This window comes from Taudactylus pleione, unplaced genomic scaffold, assembly GCF_031769625.1.
Source record: "Taudactylus pleione unplaced genomic scaffold, aTauple2 ptg000317l, whole genome shotgun sequence".
Classification (NCBI taxonomy): Eukaryota; Metazoa; Chordata; class Amphibia; order Anura; family Myobatrachidae; genus Taudactylus; species Taudactylus pleione.
This window is the reverse complement of record NW_028284718.1, coordinates 4,476,313-4,498,620: the sequence shown is the minus strand read 5'-3', so window position 1 is coordinate 4,498,620 and position 22,308 is coordinate 4,476,313. Positions and strand designations below refer to the sequence as shown.

Here is a 22,308-nt window from a genome sequence, read left to right as displayed (position 1 = left end):
GGAAACATTTTAGTTGTACTACAAATAAGAGCATACTTATTAAAATTTCAACCGTATTGTGGTATATCAGGAAAACTGCAGGTTCCCTTCTGTCTAGATAGCTTTGAATGTTTTAAAAGAATAGTCTCACTTTGAAACACAAAAAGTTCAAAAATGAAATTGCAAGGTTTTCTTTTGCCTTTCTTCTGTGTCTGGAAGCATGATTTGTACATTGCAAATGACAAGTCTTTAGCTTCGTCCATGAGAGAAGCCCAAACTCTGTAGGCACTCACAAATCTTGTCCCTGCACTTTTCCTATATGCATACCTTAGAAAACTATCTACTGGACCATAAGGAAATATTTTATTTATTCTACAAATTCATTTTTACATAAATGTATATGGTGTTTTAAAAACAAAAAGCTATTTTCTAAAAATCAATTGAAAAATCCAAAGAAAAATCTTCAGGTAGGTGGCTCGTTGGTCTAGGGGTATGATTCTCACTTAGGGTGCGAGAGGTCCCGGGTTCAAATCCCGGACGAGCCCAGATTTTCAGATTCTTTGAAATGGTTCTATTATCTTATAGTAGTCAATTTCCAGAGTGAATTTCAACTGAATGTTGTTTTTTCGAAACTCTCAAAATAGATTGCATTTACTAATTTGCACAATTGAATTTTGTTTTTTGTGAAACTGCTATAATTATTTGTAAGTACTTATCTGCACACAGCATGTGACATGTCTTGGGTTTTATCCATCAGAAAAACTCTGCTGGGCATCATAAAACTTTGTACAGCAATTTTCAAGCAAGTATACTTAGAAAATTATTGACTATTAGGAAATATTTTATTTATGCTAATATTTCCTCCTTGTACACATTAGTGACTGCTTTAAAATAATATAATTTTCACGTAAAATTGATTAAGATATCAAATAAAACATGCTTACTTGATGATTCTATGATTTTCGTTTTGGGCGCGACAGGTCCCTGGTTCAATTCCCTGATGAGCCCTCTCTTTCTTTTTACGGTGCATCTCATGGTTTATATATATCTGATTTTCTCAATTGGCTAAGTCAATAGCATCAACTGAGTTTTGTTTTTGCCATACTCCCAATAGAATTTGTACATACTTATGAATCTTGCCTTCATCATTTTCCTATTGCCTTTCTTCTATTTATGCATGATTTACACATAGCTTTTTACAAGTCTTGGGTTTTATCGATCAGACAAGTCCAAACTCTGTCGCCATTTTTATATCTTGTCACTGCACTTTCCAAATAAACACACATAGAAAACTATCAATAGAATCTTACGGAAACATTTTAGTTGTACTACAAATAAGAGCATACTTATTAAAATTTCAACCGTATTGTGGTATATCAGGAAAACTGCAGGTTCCCTTCTGTCTAGATAGCTTTGAATGTTTTAAAAGAATAGTCTCACTTTGAAACACAAAAAGTTCAAAAATGAAATTGCAAGGTTTTCTTTTGCCTTTCTTCTGTGTCTGGAAGCATGATTTGTACATTGCAAATGACAAGTCTTTAGCTTCGTCCATGAGAGAAGCCCAAACTCTGTAGGCACTCACAAATCTTGTCCCTGCACTTTTCCTATATGCATACCTTAGAAAACTATCTACTGGACCATAAGGAAATATTTTATTTATTCTACAAATTCATTTTTACATAAATGTATATGGTGTTTTAAAAACAAAAAGCTATTTTCTAAAAATCAATTGAAAAATCCAAAGAAAAATCTTCAGGTAGGTGGCTCGTTGGTCTAGGGGTATGATTCTCACTTAGGGTGCGAGAGGTCCCGGGTTCAAATCCCGGACGAGCCCAGATTTTCAGATTCTTTGAAATGGTTCTATTATCTTATAGTAGTCAATTTCCAGAGTGAATTTCAACTGAATGTTGTTTTTTCGAAACTCTCAAAATAGATTGCATTTACTAATTTGCACAATTGAATTTTGTTTTTTGTGAAACTGCTATAATTATTTGTAAGTACTTATCTGCACACAGCATGTGACATGTCTTGGGTTTTATCCATCAGAAAAACTCTGCTGGGCATCATAAAACTTTGTACAGCAATTTTCAAGCAAGTATACTTAGAAAATTATTGACTATTAGGAAATATTTTATTTATGCTAATATTTCCTCCTTGTACACATTAGTGACTGCTTTAAAATAATATAATTTTCACGTAAAATTGATTAAGATATCAAATAAAACATGCTTACTTGATGATTCTATGATTTTCGTTTTGGGCGCGACAGGTCCCTGGTTCAATTCCCTGATGAGCCCTCTCTTTCTTTTTACGGTGCATCTCATGGTTTATATATATCTGATTTTCTCAATTGGCTAAGTCAATAGCATCAACTGAGTTTTGTTTTTGCCATACTCCCAATAGAATTTGTACATACTTATGAATCTTGCCTTCATCATTTTCCTATTGCCTTTCTTCTATTTATGCATGATTTACACATAGCTTTTTACAAGTCTTGGGTTTTATCGATCAGACAAGTCCAAACTCTGTCGCCATTTTTATATCTTGTCACTGCACTTTCCAAATAAACACACATAGAAAACTATCAATAGAATCTTACGGAAACATTTTAGTTGTACTACAAATAAGAGCATACTTATTAAAATTTCAACCGTATTGTGGTATATCAGGAAAACTGCAGGTTCCCTTCTGTCTAGATAGCTTTGAATGTTTTAAAAGAATAGTCTCACTTTGAAACACAAAATGTTCAAAAATGAAATTGCAAGGTTTTCTTTTGCCTTTCTTCTGTGTCTGGAAGCATGATTTGTACATTGCAAATGACAAGTCTTTAGCTTCGTCCATGAGAGAAGCCCAAACTCTGTAGGCACTCACAAATCTTGTCCCTGCACTTTTCCTATATGCATACCTTAGAAAACTATCTACTGGACCATAAGGAAATATTTTATTTATTCTACAAATTCATTTTTACATAAATGTATATGGTGTTTTAAAAACAAAAAGCTATTTTCTAAAAATCAATTGAAAAATCCAAAGAAAAATCTTCAGGTAGGTGGCTCGTTGGTCTAGGGGTATGATTCTCACTTAGGGTGCGAGAGGTCCCGGGTTCAAATCCCGGACGAGCCCAGATTTTCAGATTCTTTGAAATGGTTCTATTATCTTATAGTAGTCAATTTCCTGAGTGAATTTCAACTGAATGTTGTTTTTTCAAAACTCTCAAAATAGATTGTATTTACTAATTTGCACAATTGAATTTTGTTTTTTGTCAAACTGCTAAAATTATTTGTAAGTACTTATCTGCACACAGCATGTGACATGTCTTGGGTTTTATCCATCAGAAAAACTCTGCTGGGCATCATAAAACTTTGTACAGCAATTTTCAAGCAAGTATACTTAGAAAATTATTGACTATTAGGAAATATTTTATTTATGCTAATATTTCCTCCTTGTACACATTAGTGATTGCTTTAAAATAATATAATTTTCACATAAAATTGGTTAAGATATCAAATAAAACATGCTTACTTGATGATTCTATGATTTTCGTTTTGGGCGCGACAGGTCCCTGGTTCAATTCCCTGACGAGCCCTCTCTTTCTTTTTACGGTGCATCTCATGGTTTATATATATCTGATTTTCTCAATTGGCTAAGTCAATAGCATCAACTGAGTTTTGTTTTTGCCATACTCCCAATAGAATTTGTACATACTTATGAAACTTGCCTTCATCATTTTCCTATTGCCTTTCTTCTATTTATGCATGATTTACACATAGCTTTTTACAAGTCTTGGGTTTTATCGATCAGACAAGTCCAAACTCTGTCGCCATTTTTATATCTTGTCACTGCACTTTCCAAATAAGCACACATAGAAAACTATCAATAGAATCTTACGAAAACATTTTAGTTGTACTACAAATAAGAGCATACTTATTAAAATTTCAACCGTATTGTGGTATATCAGGAAAACTGCAGGTTCCCTTCAGTCTAGATAGCTTTGAATGTTTTAAAAGAATAGTCTCACTTTGAAACACAAAAAGTTCAAAAATTAAATTGCAAGGTTTTCTTTTGCCTTTCTTCTGTGTCTGGAAGCATGATTTGTACATTGCAAATGACAAGTCTTTAGCTTCATCCATGAGAGAAGCCCAAACTCTGTAGGCACTCACAAATTTTGTCCCTGCACTTTTCCTATATGCATACCTTAGAAAACTATCTACTGGACCATAAGGAAATATTTTATTTATTCTACAAATTCATTTTTACATAAATGTATATGGTGTTTTAAAAACAAAAAGCTATTTTCTAAAAATCAATTGAAAAATCCAAAGAAAAATCTTCAGGTAGGTGGCTCGTTGGTCTAGGGGTATGATTTTCCCTTAGGGTGCGAGAGGTCCCGGGTTCAAATCCCGGACGAGCCCAGATTTTCAGATTCTTTGAAATGGTTCTATTATCTTATAGTAGTCAATTTCCTGAGTGAATTTCAACTGAATGTTGTTTTTTCGAAACTCTCAAAATAGATTGTATTTGCTAATTTGCACAATTGAATTTTGTTTTTTGTCAAACTGCGAAAATTATTTGTAAGTACTTATCTGCACACAGCATGTGACATGTCTTGGGTTTTATCCATCAGAAAAACTCTGCTGGGCATCATAAACTTTGTACAGCAGTTTTCAAGCAAGTATACTTAGAAAATTATTGACTATTAGGAAATATTTTATTTATGCTAATATTTCCTCCTTGTACACATTAGTGACTGCTTTAAAATAATATAATTTTCACATAAAATTGGTTAAGATATCAAATAAAACATGCTTACTTGATGATTCTATGATTTTCGTTTTGGGCGCGACAGGTCCCTGGTTCAATTCCCTGACGAGCCCTCTCTTTCTTTTTACGGTGCATCTCATGGTTTATATATATCTGATTTTCTCAATTGGCTAAGTCAATAGCATCAACTGAGTTTTGTTTTTGCCATACTCCCAATAGAATTTGTACATACTTATGAATCTTGCCTTCATCATTATCCTATTGCCTTTCTTCTATTTATGCATGATTTACACATAGCTTTTTACAAGTCTTGGGTTTTATCGATCAGACAAGTCCAAACTCTGTCGCCATTTTTATATCTTGTCACTGCACTTTCCAAATAAGCACACATAGAAAACTATCAATAGAATCTTACGGAAACATTTTAGTTGTACTACAAATAAGAGCATACTTATTAAAATTTCAACCGTATTGTGGTATATCAGGAAAACTGCAGGTTCCCTTCTGTCTAGATAGCTTTGAATGTTTTAAAAGAATAGTCTCACTTTGAAACACAAAAAGTTCAAAAATGAAATTGCAAGGTTTTCTTTTGCCTTTCTTCTGTGTCTGGAAGCATGATTTGTACATTGCAAATGACAAGTCTTTAGCTTCGTCCATGAGAGAAGCCCAAACTCTGTAGGCACTCACAAATCTTGTCCCTGCACTTTTCCTATATGCATACCTTAGAAAACTATCTACTGGACCATAAGGAAATATTTTATTTATTCTACAAATTCATTTTTACATAAATGTATATGGTGTTTTAAAAACAAAAAGCTATTTTCTAAAAATCAATTGAAAAATCCAAAGAAAAATCTTCAGGTGGGTGGCTCGTTGGTCTAGGGGTATGATTCTCACTTAGGGTGCGAGAGGTCCCGGGTTCAAATCCCGGACGAGCCCAGATTTTCAGATTCTTTGAAATGGTTCTATTATCTTATAGTAGTCAATTTCCTGAGTGAATTTCAACTGAATGTTGTTTTTTCAAAACTCTCAAAATAGATTGTATTTACTAATTTGCACAATTGAATTTTGTTTTTTGTAAAACTGCTAAAATTATTTGTAAGTACTTATCTGCACACAGCATGTGACATGTCTTGGGTTTTATCCATCAGAAAAACTCTGCTGGGCATCATAAAACTTTGTACAGCAATTTTCAAGCAAGTATACTTAGAAAATTATTGACTATTAGGAAATATTTTATTTATGCTAATATTTCCTCCTTGTACACATTAGTGACTGCTTTAAAATAATATAATTTTCACATAAAATTGGTTAAGATATCAAATAAAACATGCTTACTTGATGATTCTATGATTTTCGTTTTGGGCGCGACAGGTCCCTGGTTCAATTCCCTGACGAGCCCTCTCTTTCTTTTTACGGTGCATCTCATGGTTTATATATATCTGATTTTCTCAATTGGCTAAGTCAATAGCATCAACTGAGTTTTGTTTTTGCCATACTCCCAATAGAATTTGTACATACTTATGAATCTTGCCTTCATCATTTTCCTATTGCCTTTCTTCTATTTATGCATGATTTACACATAGCTTTTTACAAGTCTTGGGTTTTATCGATCAGACAAGTCCAAACTCTGTCGCCATTTTTATATCTTGTCACTGCACTTTCCAAATAAGCACACATAGAAAACTATCAATAGAATCTTACGGAAACATTTTAGTTGTACTACAAATAAGAGCATACTTATTAAAATTTCAACCGTATTGTGGTATATCAGGAAAACTGCAGGTTCCCTTCTGTCTAGATAGCTTTGAATGTTTTAAAAGAATAGTCTCACTTTGAAACACAAAAAGTTCAAAAATGAAATTGCAAGGTTTTCTTTTGCCTTTCTTCTGTGTCTGGAAGCATGATTTGTACATTGCAAATGACAAGTCTTTAGCTTCGTCCATGAGAGAAGCCCAAACTCTGTAGGCACTCACAAATCTTGTCCCTGCACTTTTCCTATATGCATACCTTAGAAAACTATCTACTGGACCATAAGGAAATATTTTATTTATTCTACAAATTCATTTTTACATAAATGTATATGGTGTTTTAAAAACAAAAAGCTAATTTCTAAAAATCAATTGAAAAATCCAAAGAAAAATCTTCAGGTAGGTGGCTCGTTTGTCTAGGGGTATGATTCTCACTTAGGGCGCGAGAGGTCCCGTGTTCAAATCCCGGATGAGCCCAGATTTTCAGATTCTTTGAAATGGTTCTATTATCTTATAGTAGTCAATTTCCAGAGTGAATTTCAACTGAATGTTGTTTTTTCGAAACTCTCAAAATAGATTGCATTTACTAATTTGCACAATTGAATTTTGTTTTTTGTGAAACTGCTATAATTATTTGTAAGTACTTATCTGCACACAGCATGTGACATGTCTTGGGTTTTATCCATCAGAAAAACTCTGCTGGGCATCATAAAACTTTGTACAGCAATTTTCAAGCAAGTATACTTAGAAAATTATTGACTATTAGGAAATATTTTATTTATGCTAATATTTCCTCCTTGTACACATTAGTGACTGCTTTAAAATAATATAATTTTCACATAAAATTGGTTAAGATATCAAATAAAACATGCTTACTTGATGATTCTATGATTTTCGTTTTGGGCGCGACAGGTCCCTGGTTCAATTCCCTGATGAGCCCTCTCTTTCTTTTTACGGTGCATCTCATGGTTTATATATATCTGATTTTCTCAATTGGCTAAGTCAATAGCATCAACTGAGTTTTGTTTTTGCCATACTCCCAATAGAATTTGTACATACTTATGAATCTTGCCTTCATCATTTTCCTATTGCCTTTCTTCTATTTATGCATTATTTACACATAGCTTTTTACAAGTCTTGGGTTTTATCGATCAGACAGGTCCAAACTCTGTCGCCATTTTTATATCTTGTCACTGCACTTTCCAAATAAGCACACATAGAAAACTATCAATAGAATCTTACGGAAACATTTTAGTTGTACTACAAATAAGAGCATACTTATTAAAATTTCAACCGTATTGTGGTATATCAGGAAAACTGCAGGTTCCCTTCTGTCTAGATAGCTTTGAATGTTTTAAAAGAATAGTCTCACTTTGAAACACAAAATGTTCAAAAATGAAATTGCAAGGTTTTCTTTTGCCTTTCTTCTGTGTCTGGAAGCATGATTTGTACATTGCAAATGACAAGTCTTTAGCTTCGTCCATGAGAGAAGCCCAAACTCTGTAGGCACTCACAAATCTTGTCCCTGCACTTTTCCTATATGCATACCTTAGAAAACTATCTACTGGACCATAAGGAAATATTTTATTTATTCTACAAATTCATTTTTACATAAATGTATATGGTGTTTTAAAAACAAAAAGCTATTTTCTAAAAATCAATTGAAAAATCCAAAGAAAAATCTTCAGGTAGGTGGCTCGTTGGTCTAGGGGTATGATTCTCACTTAGGGTGCGAGAGGTCCCGGGTTCAAATCCCGGACGAGCCCAGATTTTCAGATTCTTTGAAATGGTTCTATTATCTTATAGTAGTCAATTTCCTGAGTGAATTTCAACTGAATGTTGTTTTTTCAAAAACTCTCAAAATAGATTGTATTTACTAATTTGCACAATTGAATTTTGTTTTTTGTCAAACTGCTAAAATTATTTGTAAGTACTTATCTGCACACAGCATGTGACATGTCTTGGGTTTTATCCATCAGAAAAACTCTGCTGGGCATCATAAAACTTTGTACAGCAATTTTCAAGCAAGTATACTTAGAAAATTATTGACTATTAGGAAATATTTTATTTATGCTAATATTTCCTCCTTGTACACATTAGTGATTGCTTTAAAATAATATAATTTTCACATAAAATTGGTTAAGATATCAAATAAAACATGCTTACTTGATGATTCTATGATTTTCGTTTTGGGCGCGACAGGTCCCTGGTTCAATTCCCTGACGAGCCCTCTCTTTCTTTTTACGGTGCATCTCATGGTTTATATATATATGATTTCTCAATTGGCTAAATCAATAGCATCAACTGAGTTTTGTTTTTGCCATACTCCCAATAGAATTTGTACATACTTATGAATCTTGCCTTCATCATTTTCCTTTTGCCTTTCTTCTATTTATGCATGATTTACACATAGCTTATTACAAGTCTTGGGTTTTAACGATCAGACAAGTCCAAACTCTGTCGCCATTTTTATATCTTGTCACTGCACTTTCCAAATAAGCACACATAGAAAACTATCAATAGAATCTTACGAAAACATTTTAGTTGTACTACAAATAAGAGCATACTTATTAAAATTTCAACCGTATTGTGGTATATCAGGAAAACTGCAAGTTCCCTTCTGTCTAGATAGCTTTGAATGTTTTAAAAGAATAGTCTCACTTTGAAACACAAAAAGTTCAAAAATGAAATTGCAAGGTATTCTTTTGCCTTTCTTCTGTGTCTGGAAGCATGATTTGTACATTGCATATGACAAGTCTTTAGCTTCGTCCATGAGAGAAGTCCAAACTCTGTAGGCACTCACAAATCTTGTCCCTGCACTTTTCCTATATGCATACCTTAGAAAACTATCTACTGGACCATAAGGAAATATTTTATTTATTCTACAAATTCATTTTTACATAAATGTATATGGTGTTTTAAAAACAAAAAGCTATTTTCTTAAAATCAATGGAAAAATCCAAAGAAAAATCTTCAGGTAGGTGGCTCGTTGGTCTAGGGGTATGATTCTCGCTTAGGGTGCGAGAGGTCCCGGGTTCAAATCCCGGACGAGCCCAAATTTTCAGATTCTTTGAAATGGTTCTATTATCTTATTGTAGTCAATTTCCTGAGTGAATTTCAACTGAATGTTGTTTTTTCAAAACTCTCAAAATAGATTGTATTTACTAATTTGCACAATTGAATTTTGTTTTTTGTAAAACTGCTAAAATTATTTGTAAGTACTTATCTGCACACAGCATGTGACATGTCTTGGGTTTTATCCATCAGAAAAACTCTGCTGGGCATCATAAAACTTTGTACAGCAATTTTCAAGCAAGTATACTTAGAAAATTATTGACTATTAGGAAATATTTTATTTATGCTAATATTTCCTCCTTGTACACATTAGTGACTGCTTTAAAATAATATAATTTTCACATAAAATTGGTTAAGATATCAAATAAAACATGCTTACTTGATGATTCTATGATTTTCGTTTTGGACGCGACAGGTCCCTGGTTCAATTCCCTGACGAGCCCTCTCTTTCTTTTTACGGTGCATCTCATGGTTTATATATATCTGATTTTCTCAATTGGCTAAGTCAATAGCATCAACTGAGTTTTGTTTTTGCCATACTCCCAATAGAATTTGTACATACTTATGAATCTTGCCTTCATCATTTTCCTATTGCCTTTCTTCTATTTATGCATGATTTACACATAGCTTTTTACAAGTCTTGGGTTTTATCGATCAGACAAGTCCAAACTCTGTCGCCATTTTTATATCTTGTCACTGCACTTTCCAAATAAGCACACATAGAAAACTATCAATAGAATCTTACGGAAACATTTTAGTTGTACTACAAATAAGAGCATACTTATTAAAATTTCAACCGTATTGTGGTATATCAGGAAAACTGCAGGTTCCCTTCTGTCTAGATAGCTTTGAATGTTTTAAAAGAATAGTCTCACTTTGAAACACAAAAAGTTCAAAAATGAAATTGCAAGGTTTTCTTTTGCCTTTCTTCTGTGTCTGGAAGCATGATTTGTACATTGCAAATGACAAGTCTTTAGCTTCATCCATGAGAGAAGCCCAAACTCTGTAGGCACTCACAAATCTTGTCCCTGCACTTTTCCTATATGCATACCTTAGAAAACTATCTACTGGACCATAAGGAAATATTTTATTTATTCTACAAATTCATTTTTACATAAATGTATATGGTGTTTTAAAAACAAAAAGCTAATTTCTAAAAATCAATTGAAAAATCCAAAGAAAAATCTTCAGGTAGGTGGCTCGTTTGTCTAGGGGTATGATTCTCACTTAGGGCGCGAGAGGTCCCGTGTTCAAATCCCGGATGAGCCCAGATTTTCAGATTCTTTGAAATGGTTCTATTATCTTATAGTAGTCAATTTCCAGAGTGAATTTCAACTGAATGTTGTTTTTTCGAAACTCTCAAAATAAATTGCATTTACTAATTTGCACAATTGAATTTTGTTTTTTGTGAAACTGCTATAATTATTTGTAAGTACTTATCTGCACACAGCATGTGACATGTCTTGGGTTTTATCCATCAGAAGAACTCTGCTGGGCATCATAAAACTTTGTACAGCAATTTTCAAGCAAGTATACTTAGAAAATTATTGACTATTAGGAAATATTTTATTTATGCTAATATTTCCTCCTTGTACACATTAGTGACTGCTTTAAAATAATATAATTTTCACATAAAATTGGTTAAGATATCAAATAAAACATGCTTACTTGATGATTCTATGATTTTCGTTTTGGGCGCGACAGGTCCCTGGTTCAATTCCCTGATGAGCCCTCTCTTTCTTTTTACGGTGCATCTCATGGTTTATATATATCTGATTTTCTCAATTGGCTAAGTCAATAGCATCAACTGAGTTTTGTTTTTGCCATACTCCCAATAGAATTTGTACATACTTATGAAACTTGCCTTCATCATTTTCCTATTGCCTTTCTTCTATTTATGCATGATTTACACATAGCTTTTTACAAGTCTTGGGTTTTATCGATCAGACAAGTCCAAACTCTGTCGCCATTTTTATATCTTGTCACTGCACTTTCCAAATAAGCACACATAGAAAACTATCAATAGAATCTTACGAAAACATTTTAGTTGTACTACAAATAAGAGCATACTTATTAAAATTTCAACCGTATTGTGGTATATCAGGAAAACTGCAGGTTCCCTTAAGTCTAGATAGCTTTGAATGTTTTAAAAGAATAGTCTCACTTTGAAACACAAAAAGTTCAAAAATTAAATTGCAAGGTTTTCTTTTGCCTTTCTTCTGTGTCTGGAAGCATGATTTGTACATTGCAAATGACAAGTCTTTAGCTTTGTCCATGAGAGAAGCCCAAACTCTGTAGGCACTCACAAATCTTGTCCCTGCACTTTTCCTATATGCATACCTTAGAAAACTATCTACTGGACCATAAGGAAATATTTTATTTATTCTACAAATTCATTTTTACATAAATGTATATGGTGTTTTAAAAACAAAAAGCTATTTTCTAAAAATCAATTGAAAAATCCAAAGAAAAATCTTCAGGTAGGTGGCTCGTTGGTCTAGGGGTATGATTCTCCCTTAGGGTGTGAGAGGTCCCGGGTTCAAATCCCGGACGAGCCCAGATTTTCAGATTCTTTGAAATGGTTCTATTATCTTATAGTAGTCAATTTCCTGAGTGAATTTCAACTGAATGTTGTTTTTTCGAAACTCTCAAAATAGATTGTATTTGCTAATTTGCACAATTGAATTTTGTTTTTTGTCAAACTGCGAAAATTATTTGTAAGTACTTATCTGCACACAGCATGTGACATGTCTTGGGTTTTATCCATCAGAAAAACTCTGCTGGGCATCATAAAACTTTGTACAGCAGTTTTCAAGCAAGTATACTTAGAAAATTATTGACTATTAGGAAATATTTTATTTATGCTAATATTTCCTCCTTGTACACATTAGTGACTGCTTTAAAATAATATAATTTTCACATAAAATTGGTTAAGATATCAAATAAAACATGCTTACTTGATGATTCTATGATTTTCGTTTTGGGCGCGACAGGTCCCTGGTTCAATTCCCTGACGAGCCCTCTCTTTCTTTTTACGGTGCATCTCATGGTTTATATATATCTGATTTTCTCAATTGGCTAAGTCAATAGCATCAACTGAGTTTTGTTTTTGCCATACTCCCAATAGAATTTGTACATACTTATGAATCTTGCCTTCATCATTTTCCTATTGCCTTTCTTCTATTTATGCATGATTTACACATAGCTTTTTACAAGTCTTGGGTTTTATCGATCAGACAAGTCCAAACTCTGTCGCCATTTTTATATCTTGTCACTGCACTTTCCAAATAAACACACATAGAAAACTATCAATAGAATCTTACGGAAACATTTTAGTTGTACTACAAATAAGAGCATACTTATTAAAATTTCAACCGTATTGTGGTATATCAGGAAAACTGCAGGTTCCCTTCTGTCTAGATAGCTTTGAATGTTTTAAAAGAATAGTCTCACTTTGAAACACAAAAAGTTCAAAAATGAAATTGCAAGGTTTTCTTTTGCCTTTCTTCTGTGTTTGGCAGCATGATTTGTACATTGCAAATGACAAGTCTTTAGCTTCGTCCATGAGAGAAGCCCAAACTCTGTAGGCACTCACAAATCTTGTCCCTGCACTTTTCCTATATGCATACCTTAGAAAACTATCTACTGGACCATAAGGAAATATTTTATTTATTCTACAAATTCATTTTTACATAAATGTATATTGTGTTTTAAAAACAAAAAGCTATTTTCTAAAAATCAATTGAAAAATCCAAAGAAAAATCTTCAGGTAGGTGGCTCGTTGGTCTAGGGGTATGATTCTCACTTAGGGTGCGAGAGGTCCCGGGTTCAAATCCCGGACGAGCCCAGATTTTCAGATTCTTTGAAATGGTTCTATTATCTTATAGTAGTCAATTTCCTGAGTGAATTTCAACTGAATGTTGTTTTTTCAAAACTCTCAAAATAGATTGTATTTACTAATTTGCACAATTGAATTTTGTTTTTTGTAAAACTGCTAAAATTATATGTAAGTACTTATCTGCACACAGCATGTGACATGTCTTGGGTTTTATCCATCAGAAAAACTCTGCTGGGCATCATAAAACTTTGTACAGCAATTTTCAAGCAAGTATACTTAGAAAATTATTGACTATTAGGAAATATTTTATTTATGCTAATATTTCCTCCTTGTACACATTAGTGACTGCTTTAAAATAATATAATTTTCACATAAAATTGGTTAAGATATCAAATAAAACATGCTTACTTGATGATTCTATGATTTTCGTTTTGGGCGCGACAGGTCCCTGGTTCAATTCCCTGACGAGCCCTCTCTTTCTTTTTACGGTGCATCTCATGGTTTATATATATCTGATTTTCTCAATTGGCTAAGTCAATAGCATCAACTGAGTTTTGTTTTTGCCATACTCCCAATAGAATTTGTACATACTTATGAATCTTGCCTTCATCATTTTCCTATTGCCTTTCTTCTATTTATGCATGATTTACACATAGCTTTTTACAAGTCTTGGGTTTTATCGATCAGACAAGTCCAAACTCTGTCGCCATTTTTATATCTTGTCACTGCACTTTCCAAATAAGCACACATAGAAAACTATCAATAGAATCTTACGGAAACATTTTAGTTGTACTACAAATAAGAGCATACTTATTAAAATTTCAACCGTATTGTGGTATATCAGGAAAACTGCAGGTTCCCTTCTGTCTAGATAGCTTTGAATGTTTTAAAAGAATAGTCTCACTTTGAAACACAAAAAGTTCAAAAATGAAATTGCAAGGTTTTCTTTTGCCTTTCTTCTGTGTCTGGAAGCATGATTTGTACATTGCAAATGACAAGTCTTTAGCTTCATCCATGAGAGAAGCCCAAACTCTGTAGGCACTCACAAATCTTGTCCCTGCACTTTTTCTATATGCATACCTTAGAAAACTATCTACTGGACCATAAGGAAATATTTTATTTATTCTACAAATTCATTTTTACATAAATGTATATGGTGTTTTAAAAACAAAAAGCTATTTTCTAAAAATCAATTGAAAAATCCAAAGAAAAATCTTCAGGTAGGTGGCTCGTTGGTCTAGGGGTATGATTCTCGCTTAGGGTGCGAGAGGTCCCGGGTTCAAATCCCGGACAAGCCCAGATTTTCAGATTCTTTGAAATGGTTCTATTATCTTATAGTAGTCAATTTCCTGAGTGAATTTCAACTGAATGTTGTTTTTTCAAAACTCTCAAAATAGATTGTATTTACTAATTTGCACAATTGAATTTTGTTTTTTGTCAAACTGCTAAAATTATTTGTAAGTACTTATCTGCACACAGCATGTGACATGTCTTGGGTTTTATCCATCAGAAAAACTCTGCTGGACATCATAAAACTTTGTACAGCAATTTTCAAGCAAGTATACTTAGAAAATTATTGACTATTAGGAAATATTTTATTTATGCTAATATTTCCTCCTTGTACACATTAGTGACTGCTTTAAAATAATATAATTTTCACATAAAATTGGTTAAGATATCAAATAAAACATGCTTACTTGATGATTCTATGATTTTCGTTTTGGGCGCGACAGGTCCCTGGTTCAATTCCCTGACGAGCCCTCTCTTTCTTTTTACGGTGCATCTCATGGTTTATATATATCTGATTTTCTCAATTGGCTAAGTCAATAGCATCAACTGAGTTTTGTTTTTGCCATACTCCCAATAGAATTTGTACATACTTATGAATCTTGCCTTCATCATTTTCCTATTGCCTTTCTTCTATTTATGCATGATTTACACATAGCTTTTTACAAGTCTTGGGTTTTATCGATCAGACAAGTCCAAACTCTGTCGCCATTTTTATATCTTGTCACTGCACTTTCCAAATAAGCACACATAGAAAACTATCAATAGAATCTTACGAAAACATTTTAGTTGTACTACAAATAAGAGCATACTTATTAAAATTTCAACCGTATTGTGGTATATCAGGAAAACTGCAGGTTCCCTTAAGTCTAGATAGCTTTGAATGTTTTAAAAGAATAGTCTCACTTTGAAACACAAAAAGTTCAAAAATTAAATTGCAAGGTTTTCTTTTGCCTTTCTTCTGTGTCTGGAAGCATGATTTGTACATTGCAAATGACAAGTCTTTAGCTTTGTCCATGAGAGAAGCCCAAACTCTGTAGGCACTCACAAATCTTGTCCCTGCACTTTTCCTATATGCATACCTTAGAAAACTATCTACTGGACCATAAGGAAATATTTTATTTATTCTACAAATTCATTTTTACATAAATGTATATGGTGTTTTAAAAACAAAAAGCTATTTTCTAAAAATCAATTGAAAAATCCAAAGAAAAATCTTCAGGTAGGTGGCTCGTTGGTCTAGGGGTATGATTCTCCCTTAGGGTGTGAGAGGTCCCGGGTTCAAATCCCGGACGAGCCCAGATTTTCAGATTCTTTGAAATGGTTCTATTATCTTATAGTAGTCAATTTCCTGAGTGAATTTCAACTGAATGTTGTTTTTTCGAAACTCTCAAAATAGATTGTATTTGCTAATTTGCACAATTGAATTTTGTTTTTTGTCAAACTGCGAAAATTATTTGTAAGTACTTATCTGCACACAGCATGTGACATGTCTTGGGTTTTATCCATCAGAAAAACTCTGCTGGGCATCATAAAACTTTGTACAGCAGTTTTCAAGCAAGTATACTTAGAAAATTATTGACTATTAGGAAATATTTTATTTATGCTAATATTTCCTCCTTGTACACATTAGTGACTGCTTTAAAATAATATAATTTTCACATAAAATTGGTTAAGATATCAAATAAAACATGCTTACTTGATGATTCTATGATTTTCGTTTTGGGCGCGACAGGTCCCTGGTTCAATTCCCTGACGAGCCCTCTCTTTCTTTTTACGGTGCATCTCATGGTTTATATATATCTGATTTTCTCAATTGGCTAAGTCAATAGCATCAACTGAGTTTTGTTTTTGCCATACTCCCAATAGAATTTGTACATACTTATGAATCTTGCCTTCATCATTTTCCTATTGCCTTTCTTCTATTTATGCATGATTTACACATAGCTTTTTACAAGTCTTGGGTTTTATCGATCAGACAAGTCCAAACTCTGTCGCCATTTTTATATCTTGTCACTGCACTTTCCAAATAAACACACATAGAAAACTATCAATAGAATCTTACGGAAACATTTTAGTTGTACTACAAATAAGAGCATACTTATTAAAATTTCAACCGTATTGTGGTATATCAGGAAAACTGCAGGTTCCCTTCTGTCTAGATAGCTTTGAATGTTTTAAAAGAATAGTCTCACTTTGAAACACAAAAAGTTCAAAAATGAAATTGCAAGGTTTTCTTTTGCCTTTCTTCTGTGTTTGGCAGCATGATTTGTACATTGCAAATGACAAGTCTTTAGCTTCATCCATGAGAGAAGCCCAAACTCTGTAGGCACTCACAAATCTTGTCCCTGCACTTTTCCTATATGCATACCTTAGAAAACTATCTACTGGACCATAAGGAAATATTTTATTTATTCTACAAATTCATTTTTACATAAATGTATATTGTGTTTTAAAAACAAAAAGCTATTTTCTAAAAATCAATTGAAAAATCCAAAGAAAAATCTTCAGGTAGGTGGCTCGTTGGTCTAGGGGTATGATTCTCACTTAGGGTGCGAGAGGTCCCGGGTTCAAATCCCGGACGAGCCCAGATTTTCAGATTCTTTGAAATGGTTCTATTATCTTATAGTAGTCAATTTCCTGAGTGAATTTCAACTGAATGTTGTTTTTTCAAAACTCTCAAAATAGATTGTATTTACTAATTTGCACAATTGAATTTTGTTTTTTGTAAAACTGCTAAAATTATATGTAAGTACTTATCTGCACACAGCATGTGACATGTCTTGGGTTTTATCCATCAGAAAAACTCTGCTGGGCATCATAAAACTTTGTACAGCAATTTTCAAGCAAGTATACTTAGAAAATTATTGACTATTAGGAAATATTTTATTTATGCTAATATTTCCTCCTTGTACACATTAGTGACTGCTTTAAAATAATATAATTTTCACATAAAATTGGTTAAGATATCAAATAAAACATGCTTACTTGATGATTCTATGATTTTCGTTTTGGGCGCGACAGGTCCCTGGTTCAATTCCCTGACGAGCCCTCTCTTTCTTTTTACGGTGCATCTCATGGTTTATATATATCTGATTTTCTCAATTGGCTAAGTCAATAGCATCAACTGAGTTTTGTTTTTGCCATACTCCCAATAGAATTTGTACATACTTATGAATCTTGCCTTCATCATTTTCCTATTGCCTTTCTTCTATTTATGCATGATTTACACATAGCTTTTTACAAGTCTTGGGTTTTATCGATCATACAAGTCCAAACTCTGTCGCCATTTTTATATCTTGTCACTGCACTTTCCAAATAAGCACACATAGAAAACTATCAATAGAATCTTACGGAAACATTTTAGTTGTACTACAAATAAGAGCATACTTATTAAAATTTCAACCGTATTGTGGTATATCAGGAAAACTGCAGGTTCCCTTCTGTCTAGATAGCTTTGAATGTTTTAAAAGAATAGTCTCACTTTGAAACACAAAAAGTTCAAAAATGAAATTGCAAGGTTTTCTTTTGCCTTTCTTCTGTGTCTGGAAGCATGATTTGTACATTGCAAATGACAAGTCTTTAGCTTCATCCATGAGAGAAGCCCAAACTCTGTAGGCACTCACAAATCTTGTCCCTGCACTTTTTCTATATGCATACCTTAGAAAACTATCTACTGGACCATAAGGAAATATTTTATTTATTCTACAAATTCATTTTTACATAAATGTATATGGTGTTTTAAAAACAAAAAGCTATTTTCTAAAAATCAATTGAAAAATCCAAAGAAAAATCTTCAGGTAGGTGGCTCGTTGGTCTAGGGGTATGATTCTCGCTTAGGGTGCGAGAGGTCCCGGGTTCAAATCCCGGACAAGCCCAGATTTTCAGATTCTTTGAAATGGTTCTATTATCTTATAGTAGTCAATTTCCTGAGTGAATTTCAACTGAATGTTGTTTTTTCAAAACTCTCAAAATAGATTGTATTTACTAATTTGCACAATTGAATTTTGTTTTTTGTCAAACTGCTAAAATTATTTGTAAGTACTTATCTGCACACAGCATGTGACATGTCTTGGGTTTTATCCATCAGAAAAACTCTGCTGGACATCATAAAACTTTGTACAGCAATTTTCAAGCAAGTATACTTAGAAAATTATTGACTATTAGGAAATATTTTATTTATGCTAATATTTCCTCCTTGTACACATTAGTGACTGCTTTAAAATAATATAATTTTCACATAAAATTGGTTAAGATATCAAATAAAACATGCTTACTTGATGATTCTATGATTTTCGTTTTGGGCGCGACAGGTCCCTGGTTCAATTCCCTGACGAGCCCTCTCTTTCTTTTTACGGTGCATCTCATGGTTTATATATATCTGATTTTCTCAATTGGCTAAGTCAATAGCATCAACTGAGTTTTGTTTTTGCCATACTCCCAATAGAATTTGTACATACTTATGAATCTTGCCTTCATCATTTTCCTATTGCCTTTCTTCTATTTATGCATGATTTACACATAGCTTTTTACAAGTCTTGGGTTTTATCGATCAGACAAGTCCAAACTCTGTCGCCATTTTTATATCTTGTCACTGCACTTTCCAAATAAACACACATAGAAAACTATCAATAGAATCTTACGGAAACATTTTAGTTGTACTACAAATAAGAGCATACTTATTAAAATTTCAACCGTATTGTGGTATATCAGGAAAACTGCAGGTTCCCTTCTGTCTAGATAGCTTTGAATGTTTTAAAAGAATAGTCTCACTTTGAAACACAAAAAGTTCAAAAATGAAATTGCAAGGTTTTCTTTTGCCTTTCTTCTGTGTTTGGCAGCATGATTTGTACATTGCAAATGACAAGTCTTTAGCTTCGTCCATGAGAGAAGCCCAAACTCTGTAGGCACTCACAAATCTTGTCCCTGCACTTTTCCTATATGCATACCTTAGAAAACTATCTACTGGACCATAAGGAAATATTTTATTTATTCTACAAATTCATTTTTACATAAATGTATATTGTGTTTTAAAAACAAAAAGCTATTTTCTAAAAATCAATTGAAAAATCCAAAGAAAAATCTTCAGGTAGGTGGCTCGTTGGTCTAGGGGTATGATTCTCACTTAGGGTGCAAGAGGTCCCGGGTTCAAATCCCGGACGAGCCCAGATTTTCAGATTCTTTGAAATGGTTCTATTATCTTATAGTAGTCAATTTCCTGAGTGAATTTCAACTGAATGTTGTTTTTTCAAAACTCTCAAAATAGATTGTATTTACTAATTTGCACAATTGAATTTTGTTTTTTGTAAAACTGCTAAAATTATATGTAAGTACTTATCTGCACACAGCATGTGACATGTCTTGGGTTTTATCCATCAGAAAAACTCTGCTGGGCATCATAAAACTTTGTACAGCAATTTTCAAGCAAGTATACTTAGAAAATTATTGACTATTAGGAAATATTTTATTTATGCTAATATTTCCTCCTTGTACACATTAGTGACTGCTTTAAAATAATATAATTTTCACATAAAATTGGTTAAGATATCAAATAAAACATGCTTACTTGATGATTCTATGATTTTCGTTTTGGGCGCGACAGGTCCCTGGTTCAATTCCCTGACGAGCCCTCTCTTTCTTTTTACGGTGCATCTCATGGTTTATATATATCTGATTTTCTCAATTGGCTAAGTCAATAGCATCAACTGAGTTTTGTTTTTGCCATACTCCCAATAGAATTTGTACATACTTATGAATCTTGCCTTCATCATTTTCCTATTGCCTTTCTTCTATTTATGCATGATTTACACATAGTTTTTTACAAGTCTTGGGTTTTATCGATCAGACAAGTCCAAACTCTGTCGCCATTTTTATATCTTGTCACTGCACTTTCCAAATAAGCACACATAGAAAACTATCAATAGAATCTTACGGAAACATTTTAGTTGTACTACAAATAAGAGCATACTTATTAAAATTTCAACCGTATTGTGGTATATCAGGAAAACTGCAGGTTCCCTTCTGTCTAGATAGCTTTGAATGTTTTAAAAGAATAGTCTCACTTTGAAACACAAAAAGTTCAAAAATGAAATTGCAAGGTTTTCTTTTGCCTTTCTTCTGTGTCTGGAAGCATGATTTGTACATTGCAAATGACAAGTCTTTAGCTTCGTCCATGAGAGAAGCCCAAACTCTGTAGGCACTCACAAATCTTGTCCCTGCACTTTTTCTATATGCATACCTTAGAAAACTATCTACTGGACCATAAGGAAATATTTTATTTATTCTACAAATTCATTTTTACATAAATGTATATGGTGTTTTAAAAACAAAAAGCTATTTTCTAAAAATCAATTGAAAAATCCAAAGAAAAATCTTCAGCTAGGTGGCTCTTTGGTCTAGGGGTATGATTCTCGCTTAGGGTGCGAGAGGTCCCGGGTTCAAATCCCGGATGAGCCCCAATTTTCAGATTCTTTGAAATGGTTCTATTATCTTATTGTAGTCAATTTCCTGAGTGAATTTCAACTGAATGTTGTTTTTTCAAAACTCTCAAAATAGATTGTATTTACTAATTTGCACAATTGAATTTTGTTTTTTGTCAAACTGCTAAAATTATTTGTAAGTACTTATCTGCACACAGCATGTGACATGTCTTGGGTTTTATCCATCAGAAAAACTCTGCTGGGCATCATAAAACTTTGTACAGCAATTTTCAAGCAAGTATACTTAGAAAATTATTGACTATTAGGAAATATTTTATTTATGCTAATATTTCCTCCTTGTACACATTAGTGACTGCTTTAAAATAATATAATTTTCACATAAAATTGGTTAAGATATCAAATAAAACATGCTTACTTGATGATTCTATGATTTTCGTTTTGGGCGCGACAGGTCCCTGGTTCAATTCCCTGATGAGCCCTCTCTTTCTTTTTACGGTGCATCTCATGGTTTATATATATCTGATTTTCTCAATTGGCTAAGTCAATAGCATCAACTGAGTTTTGTTTTTGCCATACTCCCAATAGAATTTGTACATACTTATGAATCTTGCCTTCATCATTTTCCTATTGCCTTTCTTCTATTTATGCATGATTTACACATAGCTTTTTACAAGTCTTGGGTTTTATCGATCAGACAAGTCCAAACTCTGTCGCCATTTTTATATCTTGTCACTGCACTTTCCAAATAAACACACATAGAAAACTATCAATAGAATCTTACGGAAACATTTTAGTTGTACTACAAATAAGAGCATACTTATTAAAATTTCAACCGTATTGTGGTATATCAGGAAAACTGCAGGTTCCCTTCTGTCTAGATAGCTTTGAATGTTTTAAAAGAATAGTCTCACTTTGAAACACAAAAAGTTCAAAAATGAAATTGCAAGGTTTTCTTTTGCCTTTCTTCTGTGTTTGGCAGCATGATTTGTACATTGCAAATGACAAGTCTTTAGCTTCGTCCATGAGAGAAGCCCAAACTCTGTAGGCACTCACAAATCTTGTCCCTGCACTTTTCCTATATGCATACCTTAGAAAACTATCTACTGGACCATAAGGAAATATTTTATTTATTCTACAAATTCATTTTTACATAAATGTATATTGTGTTTTAAAAACA

General features: G+C 33.0%; 14 non-coding genes across 14 annotated transcripts; all 14 read left to right on the top strand.

Annotated features, from left to right (window-relative positions):
• The first annotated feature begins 452 nt into the window (after positions 1 to 452).
• Positions 453 to 524, top strand: TRNAP-AGG (transfer RNA proline (anticodon AGG)). The gene has a single exon. It is a non-coding gene; the product is annotated as a tRNA-Pro (tRNA).
• A 1,217-nt stretch (positions 525 to 1,741) lies between these two features.
• On the top strand, positions 1,742 to 1,813 carry TRNAP-AGG (transfer RNA proline (anticodon AGG)). The gene has a single exon. It is a non-coding gene; the product is annotated as a tRNA-Pro (tRNA).
• Positions 1,814 to 3,030: 1,217 nt separating this feature from the next.
• On the top strand, positions 3,031 to 3,102 carry TRNAP-AGG (transfer RNA proline (anticodon AGG)). Its single transcript has one exon. It is a non-coding gene; the product is annotated as a tRNA-Pro (tRNA).
• A 1,217-nt stretch (positions 3,103 to 4,319) lies between these two features.
• TRNAP-AGG (transfer RNA proline (anticodon AGG)) lies at positions 4,320 to 4,391 on the top strand. The gene has a single exon. It is a non-coding gene; the product is annotated as a tRNA-Pro (tRNA).
• A 1,216-nt stretch (positions 4,392 to 5,607) lies between these two features.
• Positions 5,608 to 5,679, top strand: TRNAP-AGG (transfer RNA proline (anticodon AGG)). The gene has a single exon. It is a non-coding gene; the product is annotated as a tRNA-Pro (tRNA).
• A 2,506-nt stretch (positions 5,680 to 8,185) lies between these two features.
• On the top strand, positions 8,186 to 8,257 carry TRNAP-AGG (transfer RNA proline (anticodon AGG)). Its single transcript has one exon. It is a non-coding gene; the product is annotated as a tRNA-Pro (tRNA).
• A 1,217-nt stretch (positions 8,258 to 9,474) lies between these two features.
• On the top strand, positions 9,475 to 9,546 carry TRNAP-AGG (transfer RNA proline (anticodon AGG)). Its single transcript has one exon. It is a non-coding gene; the product is annotated as a tRNA-Pro (tRNA).
• A 2,506-nt stretch (positions 9,547 to 12,052) lies between these two features.
• TRNAP-AGG (transfer RNA proline (anticodon AGG)) lies at positions 12,053 to 12,124 on the top strand. The gene has a single exon. It is a non-coding gene; the product is annotated as a tRNA-Pro (tRNA).
• Positions 12,125 to 13,341: 1,217 nt separating this feature from the next.
• Positions 13,342 to 13,413, top strand: TRNAP-AGG (transfer RNA proline (anticodon AGG)). The gene has a single exon. It is a non-coding gene; the product is annotated as a tRNA-Pro (tRNA).
• A 1,217-nt stretch (positions 13,414 to 14,630) lies between these two features.
• Positions 14,631 to 14,702, top strand: TRNAP-AGG (transfer RNA proline (anticodon AGG)). Its single transcript has one exon. It is a non-coding gene; the product is annotated as a tRNA-Pro (tRNA).
• A 1,217-nt stretch (positions 14,703 to 15,919) lies between these two features.
• On the top strand, positions 15,920 to 15,991 carry TRNAP-AGG (transfer RNA proline (anticodon AGG)). The gene has a single exon. It is a non-coding gene; the product is annotated as a tRNA-Pro (tRNA).
• A 1,217-nt stretch (positions 15,992 to 17,208) lies between these two features.
• Positions 17,209 to 17,280, top strand: TRNAP-AGG (transfer RNA proline (anticodon AGG)). The gene has a single exon. It is a non-coding gene; the product is annotated as a tRNA-Pro (tRNA).
• Positions 17,281 to 18,497: 1,217 nt separating this feature from the next.
• On the top strand, positions 18,498 to 18,569 carry TRNAP-AGG (transfer RNA proline (anticodon AGG)). Its single transcript has one exon. It is a non-coding gene; the product is annotated as a tRNA-Pro (tRNA).
• A 2,506-nt stretch (positions 18,570 to 21,075) lies between these two features.
• Positions 21,076 to 21,147, top strand: TRNAP-AGG (transfer RNA proline (anticodon AGG)). Its single transcript has one exon. It is a non-coding gene; the product is annotated as a tRNA-Pro (tRNA).
• Positions 21,148 to 22,308: the final 1,161 nt, after the last annotated feature.